We start from the raw sequence: 6,052 nt of genomic DNA, 5'->3' as shown, positions 1-6,052 counted from the left end.
AGAGTGGGAAATTCCCCACTGAATACATTTTATAAAGAGACATAAATAAAGATGCTGTCTGATTATATTCCATATTCAGAGTATTAATTACAAGTGCCTAATGTTTCTTACCTATAAATCTTTAATAAATTTCCTTATTAATTCTTATTTGAGAGAGTACTATGGGCATGTGACTAAGAGTCCTAGAGACCTTCAGCTGTCCCTCTGGTCCCAAGAGCTGGCAGATCAAGAGCCAGCTGTCTAGAAACAGCATCTAGAAGGTGGTTTGATCACACCACCATTGATAAGCATCAGACAATGTTTTGTCACTTATTATAGCCATTTTCATATGATATTTTTAGCAGCAATTACTTTTTATTTCTGAACTTAAGTGTGCAGCGATTGATCTGATTTTACATAAAGACTGGTTTTGACACAAAAGACTCATCATAATATTCTTCCGCTTCCAAAGGAAATATTGATATAACATTTCCTTCCCTTTTTTGCCTAAGCTGATTCTGTAAAAGGACTGGACTAAGCATTGAACTTGGGAGTGCACATTGCTGCTCCTGGTTTCAGGGCTGCTTTCTCCCAGATGTCTGATCAGAAGTCTAAGGACTTGGTGCAGCATGTAACTCTTCGGCCAGTTTATCGCAGGAAGCAGAGGTTTGCTCAGACTAGGGTTGTTTTGTTTGTTTATAATAATGCAGCAACTCATGGAAGTCTGACAGTAGGAATCACAGTAGGGCCAGGCCTCCAGAAGTATTCTTTTTTTTTTTTTATCCTCACCTGGGGACATTTTTTTTTTTTTTTTTGCATTTATCTTCAGATAAAGTGAGAGGGAGAAAGGGAGGGAGATGAGGTGGAAGAGAGGGAGAGAGAAATATCGATGTGAGAGAGACACATCGAGTGGTTGCCACCCACACGACCCCAACCGGGGCCAAAGACAAACTGCAAAGGACGTACATGCCCTTAGTGGGAACCGAACCTGGGTCTCTCTGGTCCGCAGGCCAACGCTCCAGCCGCTGAGCCAAACTGGCCAGGGCCGGAAGTATTCTTAAGGAACCACAGAAACTGAATCAGAACCCTTCTCCCTTTGCCTCAGCTTCTTTCCTTCCCTCTTCTCTCCTGGCTCACCGGCTCCCCTGCTCACTCACAGGATCTGCCTCCGAACCGCAGCGTGCCCTTGCCCATCGTCCCTGCTGACCCTTCCGTACGTGGATGGTCTGAGACTCTCAGCTTCTCTATTCTGAAATCCCAAAAGAGGAGTTTCCCTCAGCTAGTTTTTACAACCAGTCACACAAGCCTATGGGAAGGACCACCACTGGGTCAGGTGCTCATCCCTGGCCCAATCAACTATAGGGACCAAGATCATTTGGTATGCAAATCACAGTCACCGCCCACTCAGCAGAGACTGAAAGCATGCCTGGCAATAATCAGTAGCTCTGGCAAACATTCAAGAAATTTAACAGCATGTCATTCTACCATATTCAAAAGTTCATTTATATCCTACTCATGGGAGTGATGAGGACTTGAGCCAAGGAAATGGGAGTTAGAAAAAAATATTGGGAGATTTTTGGGAATAAGGTTGACAAAACTTCATGACTGACTGGAAGGGTTGAGGGAAGAGTGGGTAGAAAGAAAGCATGGAGTCTGAGATGACTCCGTCTTCTTGCTCTGGCTATGGGGTAAATCCTGGTACTTACTAATATTGAAACAGAGAGCATGGGAGGAAGGGAAGGTTAGCTTTTGGTAGTGTTTGGTGGATGGGAAAGATGGGACATGGGGAATCTGCCATGCTCATGGGACATCCAAGTAAAGATTAAAGTTGGAAGTTCAAATCAGAGGTCTGGGCATGAGGTGCGAATTTGAGAGCCCTCAGAATATGGCTGGGACTGCATCCATCTGGCATATGAAGAGAAAAGCAGGCTGGGACTAAGCCCTGGAAAATACCAATCTTGACCACATGAGTAGAGTAAGGACCAATGGAGGAAATGGGAGTGAAAGGTGGTAGAACTAGAAGTGGGAAAAGTTCATCCAATTTCTATTATTTGATACCTATTGTTATTTTATAGCACTAGGACTATTCTAAGCCCTGAGAATAAAGCAGTAAACAAGATAGCCAAGGTTTCTACTCAGGGGCTTGCCTTCTAGAAAGAGATAGACAGACAATAAAAATATTAATAGAAAATAACCTATATCTTGAAGTCAGAGGAGTTTTTCTCCAAGTAACTGACAGTATCAAATGTCAAGAGTTGGATGAGGACTAAAAAGAAGACATTGGATTGATCGATTGATTAATTGATTGGTTTGAGAGGCCATTTGATTTAAAAATCAGGATATCAATGCAGTGTTAGACTGAATCACAGTTCCTAAAGCTATCTAGTTTCTAATCCCTGGAACATGTGAATGTCACTTTACATGCCAAAGGGACTTTGCAGATGTAGTTAAGAATCTAGAGATGAAGAAATTATCATGAATTATCCAGGTATGTCCTAAATGTAACCACAAGTGTCCTTATAAGAGGGAAATTTGACTCCAGAAGAGAAAGCAGGAGATGTGACAATGGAAGCAAGGTTGTCACATCTCGCTTGATTGGAGTGATATATGAAAGGGGTTGTGGGCCAAGAAATGCAAGTGGCCTCCAGAAACCAGAAAATATATTTTTTAAAAAAGAGAGAGAGAGAGAGAGAGATTCCCTAGAGCTTCCGAAGGAATAAGACCTGCTGACATCTTGACTTCAGCCCAGTGAAACTAATTTCAGACTTCTGGCCTACAGAATTGTAAGAAATTAAACCTGTGTTGTTTTAAGCCACAAAGTTTGTACTAATTTGTTACAGTTTCAACAGAAAACTGATACAAATGGTAACTTGACCTTATTGAGGACAATTTTGGTAGGGAGAGGGAAGAAGATGCAGACTAAAAAATTCCACACACTTGGATAGCCTGGCCAGAATGGCTTAGTTGGTTAAGCATCATCCTATGGACTGAAAGGTTGCTGGTTTAATTCCTGGTCAGGGCACATACCTGGGTTGCAGATTTGATCCCCAGTCAGGGAGCATACAGGAGGAATTGATGTTTTTCTCTCTCTGGACCTCCCTCCCTCTCTCCCTTCCTCTCTCTAAGCATGTCCCTCTCTCTAAGCTTGTCCTCAGGTGAAGTTTTTTGTTTTTCTGTTTTTAATGCATAATATAGCCCTGGCTAGTTTGGCTCAGCAGTTAGAGTGTCAGCCCACGGACCAAAGAGTCACGGGTTTGATTCTGGTCAAGGGCACATACCTCTGTTGCTATTTGGTCCCCAGTCCTGTCTAGGGTCATACGGGAAGCAACCAGTTGATGTGTCTCTCTCACATTGATGGTTCTCTCTCTCTCTCTGTTCTCTCTCCCTCCCTATCTCTCCCTCTCCCACTCTATCTGAAGATAAATGGAAAAGTATCCTCAGGTGAGGATTTTAATTTTAAAATGCGTAATATAAAATATATAGAAATGCATTTGGATAATGAGAAGTTCAGAAGAGAGCAGGCTATCCACCTTGTTTAACCATCTAAGAAAAAACATCAGAGAGAAGAGCTGAAGACCTGATTAATCGACAGCTCAATACCCCCAAATGCAAGCAGTGTGGGAAATACCACAACCTTCAGCCTATCTTAGAAGAACTAAGCAACGGGGCTGCAGAATTCAGAAGAGTCCAGAGCAAGTCTGACACTGGAGAGTAAACCATGCCAACCCATTCTAGTCTACAGACACACACACCAGACCCCAAGCTCTTTCTCACCAGAGACTAGAATACTTTAATACTGTGGCCCCAAATCCTGCACCTGAAATAGATCTGATATCTCTTCATTCATGCCAACCATTGAGGGGGAGCCAACAGAGAATGGCTTTATTTGGCCAGTCTTTAATTTAGGCACTGTTGTTTTAAATTTTACCACCCTTCTCAAGTTCAAAAAGGATAACTACTGAAGCCCTGGCTAGATAGCTCAGTTGGTTAAAGCATCGTCCCAATACACCAAGGTTGTGGGTTTGATCCCTGGTCAGGGCACATACAAAAAGCAACCAATGAATGCATAAATGGGTGAAACAATGGATCTCTCTCCTCCTTCCCCTCCCCCTCCTCCTTCTCCTCTTCTCTCTCTCATGCTCTCTCTCTCAAATAAATAAATAAACAAACATTTTTTTAAATAAAAAAAATTTTTTTTTCAATCCTCACCCTAGGACATTTTTGCATTTATCTTCAGATAGAGCAGGAGGGAGAGGGGGAGAAAGAGAGAGAGAGAGACATCGATGTGAGAGAGACACATCGAGTGGTTGCCACCCACACGACCCAACCAGGGCCAGGGACAAACTGCAACCAAGGTATGTGCCCTTAGCGGGAACCAAACCTGGGACTCTCCGGTCCACAGGCCAACGCTCTAACCACTGAGCCAAACCGGCCAGGGCTAAATAAAAATTTTAAAAAAGGATAACTACCAAAGTTAAACTTTTTTTTTTTTTTTTTTTTTTTTTTTTTATCCTCACCCAAGGACATTTTTCCATTTTTTGTTCAGATAGAGCGGGAGGGAGAGAGAGGAAGAGAGAGAGAGCGAAACATCGATGTGAAGGGACACATCGAGTCGCTGCCACCCGCATGACCAACCAGGGCCGGGGACAAACTGCAACCAAGGTACGTGCCCTTAGCGGGAACCGAACCCGGGTCTCTCAGTACCACAGGCCGATGATCCAACCGCTGCGCCAAACCGGCCAGGGCCCAAAGTTAAACTATTGCTGAGTTCTAAAATCTAGAAGGGCATAAAGCTTTGGGGAAAGGGGGAAGTATTAAAATAATACAACAGCTCATAGGAGCAGTACCAGCCAATAGATTATACACAATTAAGAAGAATCAAGTCATAGGTCCACACTGAGCATCAAAGATGTCCCTTCCTCATGCCAAATGTTATATTTAAACCATTCTTGATGGAAAGTTTTCTACCTTTAGAAAGAGGGTGGGCCTAATATTAATTGGAACTTTTCTTAATGATTCAGAAACACCAAGAAGTAGAAAGAACACAAGTTGAAGGCAAGTTCAGCCTATGGCCTCATTGTGCTACTCACAATGCACCAAAATGACCCGACTCCCTTGAGAAACCCTGATGGCCTTACTGTAACAATGCATTGCACAGAAGACCCCAGCAATGACCCTGAGTCCTCCCAATAATGTCAACACATGCCTGCCCAAACTGCATTAAACTGTAGAAAACACTGCCCTCAAAACTGAGTCAAAGCATACAATTGTATCAAGTGGACTAGTTTAACTGTCAGCTGGGAAACTCCTTTATTCAGGACAACTTATTCCTTGACCAGGTAAGGAAGGTGTTGCTATATGTTCTTTCTTAGGAATTTAATGCTAACAAGAGAAAACGGGCATTTATTCATAATCTGGGAAATAAAGTGAGCATTAGAAGTCAGGAAAGAAGTGCCAGTGGAACTAAGTTACAGGATTCAACGCCACCTGCCCTTACATTTCCTTTGTGAAGTTATCCTGCAAGTCAGGCCAGCATCACTCCTTTAAGGTTGGAGGAGATTAAGACATGCAGAAACCAGATTGTGGGATTTATTCCCATTGTGATTGCTGACTTCTAGCATCAGACTTTGGTTCTACATGACAGCTCTCGTCTTGCAAACTAATAAGATTCCTGAATTTGGCAAGGATCCTGCTCTATGAAGCATTTTCAAGTTAGAGGGTTGTTGTTGTTTTTTAGCAATGTCACATTCCTCTAAGCCAGCAATACGAGGCAAACAAAGGATGCCACTGAGTTCTCACCTAACAGCACAAAACAACCTCCCAGCTGGCAGGTGCAGGCCAACACATTCAGAGTGATCGTGGCCTTTGAGTTACAAAAGTATTTTTTAAATTTTCTTTACTTTACCAAAGAACTTTAATAAATAAAACATAATATAGATATTTCCATTTTGCCGTATTCATTTAAAGAGGTGCTTTCTGTCCAGCTGGTGTGGTTCAGTGGACTGAGCGTCGTCCCATGGACTGAGAAGTCCCTGTTCAATTCCCGGTCAGGGCACATGCCTGGGTTGCGGGC

The sequence above is a fragment of the Molossus molossus genome, unplaced genomic scaffold (assembly GCF_014108415.1).
Source record: "Molossus molossus isolate mMolMol1 unplaced genomic scaffold, mMolMol1.p scaffold_m16_p_3, whole genome shotgun sequence".
NCBI classification, from domain to species: Eukaryota; Metazoa; Chordata; class Mammalia; order Chiroptera; family Molossidae; genus Molossus; species Molossus molossus.
This window is presented reverse-complemented; position numbering follows the sequence as displayed.